Source organism: Marmota flaviventris, chromosome 2 (genome assembly GCF_047511675.1).
Source record: "Marmota flaviventris isolate mMarFla1 chromosome 2, mMarFla1.hap1, whole genome shotgun sequence".
In the NCBI taxonomy this organism is placed as follows: domain Eukaryota; kingdom Metazoa; phylum Chordata; class Mammalia; order Rodentia; family Sciuridae; genus Marmota; species Marmota flaviventris.
In genome coordinates this window covers 49,056,779-49,070,984 of record NC_092499.1, presented here as the reverse complement: position 1 = coordinate 49,070,984, position 14,206 = coordinate 49,056,779, and the positions used below count along the sequence as shown (strand labels likewise).

The 14,206-nt window shown below is 36.3% G+C and overlaps 1 protein-coding gene across 7 annotated transcripts in view; it reads left to right on the top strand.

Moving 5' to 3' along the window:
* Nucleotides 1-14,206, top strand: part of Slc25a21 (solute carrier family 25 member 21) — a 538,394-nt gene that overhangs the window by 348,321 nt on the left and 175,867 nt on the right. The window lies entirely within an intron of this gene.

Sequence of the window (14,206 nt, the reverse complement as noted above, 5' to 3'; positions counted from 1 at the left end):
AAAAATGATCCTTCAAAAAACCTGAACCCAAACCAAAAAGAGAGGGATATTAGCACACAAGATTCATGAATTTCCACACCTCATGATTCAATTAAGTTTTACAATTTATTAATCTCTTAATAAGTAAAAAAAGAAATGAGGTTCTGTTTGAAATTACCATCCCTTGATCAATTATTAAGGAAGCCATTACCAAAATAAGAAATGCTATTTCAAATATACAAAGATTTTCCTAGGCACAGGATTGATATTGATTCCATTCACAATACTTTTTGTAAGAAAGAGAAATCTGTTGACCATTTAGAAATAAGAATGACTTTTCCTGCATTTCTTCTGACATGAGATGAGTCCTTGTTCTGGGCCAAGTTCCGTTTTGGGGAATTGCATTCCACAAACCTAAATGCTGCTAGGAGTTCCATGGAGATCCTGCATCCTCCCTCTTGTTCTGTCCCTGCTGCAGAGTGCTGCTGACAGCTGTTGGACAGCTGAGGCAATTCACCTCCAAAGTTGCATAATCTGGAAAGTGCTTTGGGATCCATTCAGTTGAAAGGTTGTTAATTATGATGATTTATGACACTGGAAACAAATCTGGGCCTTGACAGTATGGAGTATATACTTAAAGTATAATTCTTTTGCTTGTCCCATTGGAGAGCCCCTATGTATAAGAGAAAAAAAATGATCTTACTGTGCCTTATAAGTAGGGTCCACAGTGTAGAAAACAGAATATCATTGACTTTTTTAGTTAGGTTGATAACTTAAAAGAGAACATCTGGAGACTGATGTATACTATTTAGCAGTCTTATAATTATCTCAAGTTATGGTGGTTTTTTGCACCTGGTCTTCTAGGTTGGACACTCTGACTCTTCTCTCTTTCTTACGGCACACATCATTGGTTGCCACACCATTTAGGGTCTCCCAAATGTCTTTTGACCCTGCTGTGCTTGTCTCAGTTCAGACTTCACCCCCACTTCTCTAGGGCCTGCCTTCCACTGTTCATCCGTATTCAAACCGAGCTTCATATTGTTTCCAGTGTTATTTTCTTGAAACAATAAATGAAATAAAGCAAAAAGCATAGTGATTCATCTACTCTCGTGCCTGAAAGTGTCCTATAAAACATTCATTTCCTTTGCAAGGCTGCAGGCAGTTTTTCTTAGGTCTCTAGTCTTTTCTGTCTCATAGCTGTGTCTCCCTATGTTCTCTCTGCTACTGCCACAGTGACTTTCTCTCCTTTTCCCCAAACATGCCATTCCCTTCCCAAATTCTAAGAGCCTTTGAACATGGAAATCCACCTTCTGTAAGGTTCTCTCTCAACTTCTCTGCCTAGAAAACACCTCCTTATCTTTCAATGATCTTCAAATTCACCTTTTTCTGCCCAGTTCTCCCAGACAAAATAAGGTGATTGTGGCATTTATCACAGTGTACTTCATTCTTCTATTTTCATAACTATTTCCTCTATTAGGCTGCAGATTTTAAGGGTAGAGACTATGCCTTACTCAGTTTAGTTTCCTCAGTAGACAAAGCCAGTACTTGTAAATGAATGTATGACTGTCAGGTCTAATAACTGTCAATGAACCTGGTTTTAGGTGGCAGACATAAAAAAAAAAAAAAAAAAAGTATAAGTCTACTTGTGACTGAGTAGTTTAATAGAATTATCAGATTCATCTGAAAAACATAATTCTAGACATCTTTTCCTTCATCCAGGTATCTTTTCAATTACAGCCCACTGCTATGCTACACACAGGCAGTGACTTCCTTAACTAAACCTCTGAATTCCTTAATCAGAACTCTTGGGAACAGAAATGTTCCAGAATTCAGAAATTTTTGTATTTTACAAAAGTAGTATGATACAATTACTTATCATTTATATTAAAAAATACCCCAACGGTCTGGGGCAAAATTCCATAATCATACACATAATCAAAATTCTACTGCTAGACACATAAACATTCACATCAAATGGAGTAAAGACTAAAAATAACCTCATCTCTTTTCAGGTAAGATTTTGCTACAAAGTGAATTTACCACAAAATTAAGGGAAAATCATGTTTGGGGAATTTTTTAAGCATCAGGATTTAGAAATTTCGAAAAGGGATTGGGACTATTTGTCCATTTGTTTATTATTAATCTCCCTCCCTATGATGTGAACTCAGTGGGGCCACATTTTATCCATCACAAATAGTAAACCTGTGTCTGATGTTGTGCTCAATACATTTTTGTTGGAAGAATGAATGGATGGGTACATGAATTAAACTGAAGACTGGTTTACTATGGACAAAATCTGAATAATGGGGACTATTATATGTTTCTAAACATTACTTTTTCAGACTATAATTTCTTATGAATCAGGAATACTTTATTTGTCATATCTTGCTTTCTGATGTATAGTACAGAGTTAGTACGTGTTGTCTACATTATCAGGAATTATAAATTTTTTTCATAACTAGTTTGAGTAATTTTAGAAAACTTAAATTTCTTCTAGTAAGTTTACTAAGTTGTAAGGTAGACTAATGTGGTTTGGGGATTTAAATGTAAACATTATCAGTCACTCTTCACTGGAGTCCTGGGTGCAAAGGAGCAAATAAATATCCTAATCACCATGTTTTAGAAATATATTGCCTTGCCCTCCAGTTTACTATCCATGTCCAGGACTAAACTATAAACTTTTATTTCCCTCAAACAAACCCCCAAACATTTATCACATTAAAAATGAATCATCTGTTATACTCCAACCATAAACTGAATAATAAACAGAGACAGAAATTATGATCTCTGGAAAACTGGAGAAGCGCTGGTGTGGGATCACAATATCCCGCCCCATAAATCTCCAACTTCATATTTACATTGAATTTCCAGACTTGCCTGTCAAGAAAATCTCAGCTAATTGTTTTACAAGAATAGGTGAAGCCAGTAGTCAGGTTCTATTCATCGAAAGAGGAGTCTGAGGCAAATGTGATCTTTTAGCCATCAATTGGATCATACTTTTCTACAGAAATTTTATTTGAAATAGTTTAATTTGAGGAGTGGAAAAGTTTTCTGCATTCCTGAAAATCCCATTGCCTCATGCATGGTTTGGCACATTTTAGACTTCTGCTATGAGTAAGCAAGAACTTTTTTTTAGAATATAGTTTGACTCATGGCATAAATCCATGTAACAGTTACAAGAATTTAATTTCTACTATTTTTAAAAGAATGTTGAGGATGTAAGGTTGGCATCTATTTGCATGGAAATACATGGTATTTACTTTTTTCTATTTTTAAATATACTCTGAAAATAGTATATACTTTTTTTTCAGAAATTTGTCCACTCTCAAAGAGGTATTCTAAGCAATTGGAACTGTTCTTTTAAAATTAATATAAAACATGATCATGCTTGATTCTCTGGGTGATGTAAATTTTTTCAGGATAAGTTTTAGTTAAATTGTCAGCCTTTTTTGCATGTGTATGGACCTAGAAAGATAGAGAAGCTACTTTACAGCCTGGCTTTTTTACTATGTTACATGATGGCAATAGGTCAACACTGACATGGTGTTGAAAGAAAGGTGCTTTTGCATATAATTAATGAAATGTACCACAAAGTATTCCATCACCTAATAAAAACATCAGCTTGTGAGAAATGTTTACTGCTCTTTTCAAAAACTTCCCTTGGATTTGGGCATATAGAATATTACATTTCATGTATGACTCTGGTTTCCTAGGCAGCTTGAGTTCTTGCTGTGTCCAGCTAAAGGAGAGATTCTGTAAGGAAACTATTAGCCCTGGGCCAGTCTCTTAGGCTCATGATTCAAAATGACCAGCATTCATTAAACTTTATTACTGAGCTGCATGAAGTTTCTTTGGACTAGGAGACGGCATGACCCTCTGTCCAGATTTTCAAATGGTGCTGAAGCTTTTCATTAACCTGGAAGCCTTCTATTTACATGGTTCACAGCCTGGTCTCAGCTCACTTGGAGGCAACAAAGGGTGTCGGGTAGGAGGGAAGTGGGGGTCCCACTCCTCTAAGACTTCCATCTGACTGATCAGGTCAACATTTTAACTCCTGCCTTATTAGGTAAAATAAATGATTGAGCTCCCAGGGATTCTGTGTCAGATGTATCTTTGTCTTCTTCATACCTTTTCTGGATTACACAGCTTTTTGTGGTCTGTTTTTCTGGGTTCTCTGTTTGCATGCTGTTGACATTGCTGGTTCCCATGTAAACCTAGCTTCTAACCAGGGCAATGGAAGGGAACAGCAAGTGAGTCTGAGCCAGCATCTGACCAAGAGCATGAGCAAATTGTCAGACAATTTCACTCTTATTTCTCTAATTCCAGGAAAGCTGTAAATTAAGTAGAATGTGTTCTTAAGGTACAACAAGAAAATAAATACTAAGTTGTTAACCTGATCAATATTGAATTAGTGACTTCTTTAGTACCAAAGAGCATTCAAAACTGTATTTGTCCACCTAAAATAGAACAGGTTAACACCAGATATCTCCTAATGTGACACACCTAAAAGGACACATATAAATATTTTTATCAAAAATATTTATCTTGAACCTGAAGAATAGTAAGGAACCAACCAGTAAAATTTAGATTATGGGATATTCCATAAACAACCCATTTGTATTCTTCAAAAAGATCAATGTCTTAAAAGACAAAAAGAGATCAAGTGTCTCTTAGATTAAGAATTACTAAAGAGACACAACAACTGAATGCAAGATGTGGCATTGGATGTGAAAAAAAAGCTATAAAGGATGTCATTGGGACAATTGAGGAAATATGAATGTAGATTGAATATGAGCTCATATTATTGTACCAATGCTAAATTTCATGAATGAAATGATTGCATTTGGCAATGTCGGAGGATGTTTTTATTTTGAAGATATATTCTAACGTATGTGGGGACAAAGTGTTATTATGTCTTTAATTTAATATCACATGATTCCGTAAAATATTCTTACATCTATTGATACACACACACAAAGTGAGAAGGAATAAAAACAATGTGTGGCAAAACGTTAAAAATTGGTGAGTAGATTAGTTTTAAATGAGATTTATTTACCTTGTAAGGTTGTTTTAATAACTAAACAAAAATCATGTCTGTGAGGTGAATAGTACCCTGAGTAACTCAATGAGCAGTAGCTGCTTCCACTGCTGGTGGTACTAACAGTGAATTTCTGATAAGTCTCATCTTCCTTAGGCTGGCTGTGGAGTTTTGATCATTTACTATCCTCTTTGACCATGAGTTTTTTAACTACAAATTTCTGTAAAGTTTTAGCTAAGCTCTAGCCAACATAGTGCTGAAGACGTCCCCTGGCAATTTCTTTCTGCTTAACATCCAGAGATCAGCTATCTCTGGCAATTCAGAGAATAAAAAATCTTGGTGCATCTGTTCCTGGTCCTGTGTCTTCCTGCCTTTCCACCCAGGCTTCTACTTCTGAGGCAGGAGAGTGGATGTACTGCGTAAGTGTTCCTCTTGATTTGCTATGTCTTTCAATCCATTTTATAAACCTTCTTATTTTAATCTTTTTCCTGCTTATACTAAAAGTTATGATTTTCTCCTCTTTAAGTTATCTTCTATTCAAGCCTCCTTCTTTATTGGCACCAGTATAAATTAGGAATTGTGTTTAGCTGCATGTGATAGAACTCCCTTTTCCCCACCACCTTCCAAAAATAAACCAGTAGTTCTGCAATATCATTTGAGACCTAAGTTCCTTCATTTTTAAGGGGTTTCTGTCCTTTTTGGTGCCTGTCCTTTTAGTATCACTTCACAATGCAAAATGCCTGCCAGAATTTCACCTATACATCTAGCTTCCAGGCAGAAAGTACAGAAAGAACATGTCTCCCAGTTGAGTTGAAATAATCTCTTGGGAATCTCACCTAATAATTTCTGCCAGGACCTGACTGGGTTTGTAAAGAAAATTGAAAATGTAGTAGTCTTTCCCTTGACCATGTTGTTGCTGCAAATAGAATCAGAGAATTGATTGAGAAGAATATTGGAAAGGCAACTATATCTCTGTGCCAGGATCTTTTGATATATCATTGAGTCAGATGTTTCCTGAGCATAAACTCTGGGCTGAGGGAAAATGGCATAAAATATGGCATGTCTTCCATACTATCTCATTCTCTAGGAGCTTACAATTTATTTAAGGAAGACAAACATATGGAGAAAGTAAAAGAAAATTTGGTGCTAAGCTAAAAGGAACTCAGAGAAAAGGGAGAACCAAAATTCTCAGACAAGTTTTATGACTTTGCAGATTTTGCTAAAAGTTTTGGTTAAGATAATTTCCAACAAGAAGAAACAGCACAAGTAAAGCATAAAGGAAGAAATGAGCAGCCTACTCTGTGGTATCTGCCTTGGTCCACTTACCTAGACAGAGAGTCTGGTATAGAAGAGCAGCAACTAAAGTGACGGGGTTGGGGTGGGGGGGAAATGGATGGATTATAGTGGATACTGAACTCAAGACAAGTGTTTGGCTAATGGACTCTGCAGTTATGGAATCACTGTAGATTCTGGGGAAAGATTTTAATAGATGGAGGTGGTATTTTAGAAAAATTGTTGGTAATAAATAGGAGTAAAGCTGGAGTTAACAATGACTACAGTTGTTAATTAATATGTATCTTGTGTTAGGAAATTAGTGGAAATGGGAGGAAATGGCATGCTGAGAGCCATTGCCAAGTAGGAATGACACATGGCAATTTCTTTGTCAGCCTACCCAATGTTGCTTAGAGGAAGGACTCTCCATATTGACCCACGTCATTTGCAGTGACATTGCATGTAAGGTGACCTTGCTCAAGGACCAGGGCGGATCCGGGTTTAGGGCAGATCAGGGTTTAGGGCTCTCCTTGGGTTTAGGGCGGTTCCAGGTTTAAGGTGTACTCTGCTGGGAATAGGGCGTATCCTGCTGCCTCAGGCACGCCCGCTCCTTGAGTTCCCCTTGAGTTCTCACGGGATTCAGAGAGTATTTGGGATCCAGAAAGTGGATTTGGCCCAGAACGTGAATTTCCCCAGAACGTGTGTAGAGTGCTGGTGTGAGTTCGGGAGTTGCTGTTTGAATCTACAAGGTGTGTGGTGGCTCGTGATTTTGTGCCCAGCCAGACTGCGGCAATGGCAAAACTGAAAGATATTTGAGAAAAAATATATGGGGAATGATGATGAGGGAATGGAAGGAAAGAAAAAAATATATGATTCTGAAGTTTTCAACCTGGGGTTGAGTAGTGGTGAATTCTGAAGGACTTTGTATGTTTGAGAAAATACTAATAAGAGTATATAGGAGAGACATTACAAAAGTTATAAATAATTCTTACAGAATTAAAAACCCCAAAGTTATTTATTTCTGTCAAGTTAATTGAGACCTGAATTATGCTTTTGTATTTAGCTATGGGTATTTTCTAGTCAGAATCTATTTAGTATATTTTTTAAAGAAGGGTAATGTCTTCATGAGAGAGACACTGTTTTTTAAATCCTATGTACTGCATATAATAGACAAATTAAAGGCATTTTGATACTTTGATTATACTTCAAGAAATTCAAAACTAATTGTGTTGACTCTTTATAAAAGAAGAAAAGGAAATTTCATTTCCTTGAAGTTCCTAAAGGGAAAATAATTAACATTTATTTAGTGCCTGCTTTATGTCAAACAAATTGCCATACATACTTTGATTTCATTCTCCATTATTCTTATTTTTAGACTTCAAGTGGGTATGTGCTGTCACCAGTTACACAGTGAAATTGTGGAATTCACATTCAAACCCAAAGTTATTAGTGTCAAAGCTACTGCTTTTTTGCATGGTATCCCCCTAGTTTTCTTATTTCTTTCTGGCTCATCAGCTAGCAGGTCTATTTAAAAAGTATGACTTACAATATTTTGATGCCACAGCTTCCAAAGACTGAGAAACTTGTGTGTTACATAATTCTATTTTATAATATTAAATGCAAAAATTTCAGATAGCAACATTGGGTTGTCAAAGCCTAACCTAACAAAACTGATGTTATGAAGCCATTTGAAGAATGATACATTTTAAAGAAAATTTATGTGAGTAAAATCTTTCCAAAACAAACTTATTATTTTGCTGCTATTAATGAAGCTAGTAAGGAATTTGATCAAGTTACCCATTTGAATAACTCATTTTTTTTAAAAAAAGTGATGTTGAAAACAATGAGACTTTTGGTAGATAAAAGATAATTCCAAGTAGGGAACACGGCCGTTGTTTTGCTTCAGAAACAGTCTCATTCCAAAGGATAAAGGCAAATATGTTTGTGGTTGAAACAAAGTATTTTTTTATTCATTAGAAAATTATCTTCTTTCTAATCACACTGAGGGCTTGACTCTCATGGGTCTTCCCCCAATGACATCTTTGATGATAATTTAATAATAATAATAATAATAATAATAACAACAACAATATGCTCTTTCTTAAAAAGTCTTGCTTTTATTCTTGACTGTTAGTTCAGAACTACTGTGATACGTGACAATAGAGCCTATTAAAGAACGTTCTTATGGAGTTAGTTCTATGAGCTTTGGGCTTGCTCTGGAAGGCTACTCCATTTTGCTGCTGCTGTGGGAAAGTTTAGGACTTGAGTCTCTTCCCTTTATGTAACAGTTCATTTTGCACTTACTTGTAACCATCTCCCAGAAGTGACTAAGTCCTTCTAAATCTGCAAAATACGTGTCTCCTATTGTTGGAGCTTTTTTCCCCAGCTTTGTCACCATTGGCCTGGATTTAATGGCAGATATTAGTTTCATATAGATCAGAGTAACTTTTCAGAGAAAAATTTTGTCATCAGTGTTATAATATGGCTTTTACTAAATTAAACTATAGGAAAGTTAACTTAGTTCACTTTGGCCAATATTTAAGTTTTGGACATGATTTTCTGGCCAAAATAAAATCCACATAAATGTTTTTCATGTTCCCAGTTCTGTGTTCCCTATGATCATTATCTGCTTCTTAGTAGATCCTCAATGAATGTTTATTAAATTCTCCCTAGTATATACAAATGCAAATGTTGTTTCTGAAATTTGGTTTGAGAGATTAGTTAATTGTGTTAATACTATGAGGATTTGTAATACAATTTGTCAATATAATTTGAATGAGAGCCTCTCATAGTTGACTGTAAATGCATTTTAATTAAGGTTTAATAACCTTCATATGGAAAATGGTAAATAATTATAAGTAAGTGATCTTGGATAAACTTCCAGTGACTCCTTTTAAAAAAACATCAAATAAAAATATAGTAAGTAGAGTACTTATAGCAATTATGTAGATTAAAGAACTTCATTCAGCTGAATGCTTTTTGGCAAATTGTAGAATACACACTCCACATCAAGTGGAGTGTTGAACATGGTAATGATACTAACCATGTAACAACTTGAAATTTCCATTAAGAGGCTAGTAGATGTACTGGTTAGTGTACTTCACCAATTAAAATCTTATTAAAATGGAAAGGTGTGTTTCTTCTGGCAACTACTAAGAAATGAATAAGACTTGTCACTCAATAATTCTAAAGATAACCCTCATTATTTCACATTACCATTAACAGGAATGTTGGCCAGTGTGCCAAATAATATCTTCCTGATAATGTAGCCTAGACTTTCAAAAAAAGAAGTATAAATTGCTTTTAACAATGATATTTTCTCATCTTCCATCCTCCCTGGAATTTACTTTCTCCTATTTCATAAGATTGATTTTCTATAGACCAGACCATCTTTCTGGGGTGATATTTTTATCACATTCTGTTCTAAACACCCTAGCCATATTATCTCAAGTAGGCCAGATTTATTTAAAAAAAGATACACAATCTTAGCAGAATCAAGGTAGCCATCAAAGAAGAAGTAGGTGCAGTGTGTCCCCATTTGGCTTCCCAAAGATCCCAACAGGGCTATGCAGCTACTAATACTGGTGTTAGAGAAGGTGCTGTTGTGCTGTAGTACACTATAGCACTTTAATAATTTATACTTGTTTCACTGTTCCACAAGAAACTAGAAAATCTTTATAGACTTCTGACTCCTCTATTCTTCAATTGAACTTCACATTACCAAGCACATAGCCTCACTCAAAGGCGAAAGCTGGGCAAAAGCCCTTGTACCTGTCAACACTTTGCCCACCATTACCTATTCGTATTCCTCCTGACTCTGATTTAACTCCCTTCATGACAGATCTGGATGTTCCTTGTACCACCTTCAAGGTCCGCGATCATAAAACCAGTTGCCAACATCAACCTTACACAGGAAAAGCTATAGAAAACCTCTATTTATAATCTCTTCCATTGACTCTGGGGGGATGACTTGATTCCCAGTGCTCATTGCTAGTGTAGACTTGGAGCCCATCTGCAGACCCTGCTGCCCTGAGACAGGGTGGTAGACATAGTAGTGAACACTTGATCACAAGACTGAAGAGTTCATTTGCCAAAAAAATTGGATGGACAACCCAGCAACAAGCCAAAGTTTGAGATCATGATAGTAGAAAGTCTTGCAGTGTGACAAGATCAAGTTTTAGCTATGTGAGAGTAGTGTGGAGACAGAAGTCACTATAGCTGAAAGAAGAAAGGAGTTTCAAAGCCAGGATATCCACACTGCATCATGTTTTCTGATCTCAGGCTAGGTCAGCCTTTCTTACTCTGGGTCTCACCACTGCTCTCTTACCTCACACCACTCACTGAACATGGCCCCACAACCTGCAAGAACTCCAGAGTGTGATCCCCAATAACATCATCAGGCTTTCAACTTCAGTGATACCAATGACCATGCGTCATGTCCATACCATTCCTGGACCAACCCTGCCTGGCCTTCTCTCCATGCTATCCATTGGCAGAATGGTAACCAGAAATTTACACCTAAAGTCAAATGTGAAATTTCCCCTCTTCTTGGTCTTTCACTCATCCTCTATCCTGTACTTCATCCCTTCAGGACTGTCACCCTGTACCTTACTAGGGTCCTAAACACCCTCTGACTTCATGTATCTCTTAATTTGGACACCCATAGCCAGCCTTTTCAGATAACCCTAGTTCCATGTCTCTGGCCCCACTGAATCTTGGCAAAACCTCTAATTAGTTTCTTTTTGAGGTTGTGCTTCACTCCTCACAGCAACTTATTTCTAGGAGTATTCCCTCCTAAACCTACTCCTCTAGGTATTACTTTATCTCTTTTTTAACTTCTTTATCACCCTTCCTACCTGGTTTTGCCCTCTAACATAAATATGCTTGTTTTTCATATCCTTTAAAACAAAAACTATTTTAAAAAAAATTTTTATTAGATATTTATGGACCTTTATTTATTTATTTGTTTATATGTGGTGCTGAGAATCAAACCCAGTGCGTCACACATGCTAGGCATGCTCTCTACCGCTGAGCCACAACCCCAGCCCTCCAAAACTATTTTTTTTATTAATTGCTCTTATTGTCCTCTCTATCCTTTTCTTTCTTTCTTTTTTTTTACTTTTTTAACTTATTTTTTTTTCTAATCAGTTATACATGACAGCAGAATGCTCTTCTATTCATTGTACACAAATGAAGCACAATTTTTGAGTTCTCTGGTTATACCCAAAGTAGAGTTACACCATTTGTGCAATCATATATGTACCAAGGGTAATGATGTCCATCTCATTCCACCATCTTTGCTACCCCCATATCTCCTCCCCCATCCCCTTTGCCCCATCCAAAGTTCCTCCACTCACCCTATGATAATTATGGATTAGCATCCACTTATCAGAGAAAATATTTGGCTTTTGGTTTGTGGGGGATTGGCTTACTTTGTTTAGCATGATATTCTTTAACTCCATCCATTTAACTGCAAATGCCATAATCTTATTCTCTTTCACTGCTGAGTAATAGTCCATTGTGTATATATCCCACAGTTTCTTTATCCATTCATCTATTGAAGGTTGGTTCCACAGTTTGGCTGTTGTGAATTGTGCTGCTATGAACATTGAAGTGGCTGCATCATTGTAGTATGCTGTTTTTAATTCCTTTGGGCATAGACCAAAGAGTGGGATAGCTGGGTCAAATGATGGTTCCATTCCAAGTTTTCTAAGGAATCCCCATGCTGCTTTCCAGATTTCTTTTTTTAAATACTATACTTTTTCTTATTAATCAAAAGAACTATTTTTAATTAAACAAAAGGACTTTAAGTACCATATTTTAAAGAAAAATATATTTACTGACTATACTCATTTTCTCTGCCACCTGCTAGTTCCTTTATCCAAGTACCCTGTTGCCTACCTCCAACATTCTACCAAAACTTCATGTGCCAACATAGGTTGACTTCAGTGTTAAAGAGCCAAAAAGTCAAAGCTTAGATTGTTTCATCTTCACTACACAATCACACAGTCTTTCATGCTAGCTCTCAACACATATGTCCCTAAGAGCAACAGAACATACATGAAATGCAACAACATTATTATAGAGCCAAATTCTATAATATTCAAGTTGAAAAATAAGAAAGTAAACTTATAAAAAGCATTATATATTATCTACTCTTCACAAAACAGTATTTTGAACAGAAATGGCACATCATAAGAAAACTATATTGTGCTTTCCAATAAAATTCATAGTTTGAACAAAATTGGGTTGTAGCAAATGCCAGTGATGTCTTAAATATTCCACATTTTCTCCACTGATGCTTATTAGCAAGTTACAGAAATAGCAACTCTCACTTTGGCAGCAGTTGGTCCATTCAATAGACTAAACATTCCTATATTACAACTTCTTAGGTAACAGGAGCCATCGATTCTGCATATCTGTTAGATTGTCTTTGCTCCATCCATTGTACAGTGGAATCAAGATACAGTCAAATGTAGAAACCAGTTAGATTCCATTTGGATAATAGTTGCTGACTGTCCACAATGAAGACATTTGATCACTCTCTGAGAGGATCCAAAGATATGTAAAGATGAACTCTCTGCACCCTTAGGAAACTTACAGTCAAGTAGTAGAACTAAGAGAAGTATCTGGAAAGGTAATTGAGGCTGGCAGTGATGAGTGGGACTCTAAGGAAGTAGGACCTAACCCACAGGAGGTAGCTCCACTTTAAACTCAAGCACAAATGAATCCTCTTGAGAATTAAAACTGACAAAATGTCAGCAGATTTGACATCTATGGACATGCCTATTATTTAAGGAATTTTTTATTGAGGAAAAATATTTCCATTTTAAATATCAGAAATCTCTCTAAACGTGTTATATTTTAACAAGTTATAAGTCGTTACCTAGAAGATAGATGCTTGTGAATATTTTACTTGTGTTTTCCCTGCATGCCCTCCCCCCATTTTAAATATTTGTGTTAAGACTTTCCTACTTCTTGGTATTCTTTCCATTTAGAGACTTTATGACCAAAGAAAAGTTTCTGCAGGGGGGCAGAGGGCCTGTGGAGATAAAATGCCTTGTGTTTCCCTGCAGGAGGTCTAGCTGTCTCAGACACATTTAATAGCCATTCATGCTCTGAGAAGATCTTATCTTGTGTCCTATTGGTTTGGGGTCACTTGCTGGCTCACATTATATTGAAATGTGGGCAGAGAGAGGGAGTAATTTGTTAATGTCATGTAGGATGAACTTGGTTAGAAAGGGAAGTGTACCCGCTTTATAATAACACAAGTGTTTCCTTGCTAATCCCTTGGCAGGTTCATTATCTTTGCAGCCCCAGGCAATGGTTAGCCTATCATGAAAGTGAAATTTAACCCTCAGCGTGAAATTAATCCTCAAAGACTTATGTCTGCTTGCTCTAGAAATAATACATTCTAAGTGATTTTATAATTCCTGGCTCTTTCTTTATACTAAGGTGCTAAATTGTTATCAAGATATTATAGAGCATGCTAGGAAACTGATGTTTGTTTACTTAAGAAAACTGGACAAATCTGTAAGAACAAAAGGTCTGATTTCCCATTTCAAGTTTGCAGTTGTAACCTGACCTGGTAGCATGACTACTTTTTAAGCATTAGTAGATTGATCCTACTCTTTGTTGGTGCTGTGCTTTACCTAATATACATAGGAAAAGATATTTTTTAATGCCATTTACCAAGGAGTCTATTCTGTTCAGCTTATTGACATTTGACATAAGAAAAACTGGGGAACACCATAAGTATGCCAAATGTGTGTGAATGGTTCCTTAGAATCAGGGAACCTTTACGCAAGTGTTGAAAAATAAAAGGAAGTTAGGCTGTGTTCCTTTTCCTATTTCATAAGACAGGTCTTTCTTCTTAGCCTTTACTCGAATCTCCCCTTCCAAGGTATACAGGCAGTT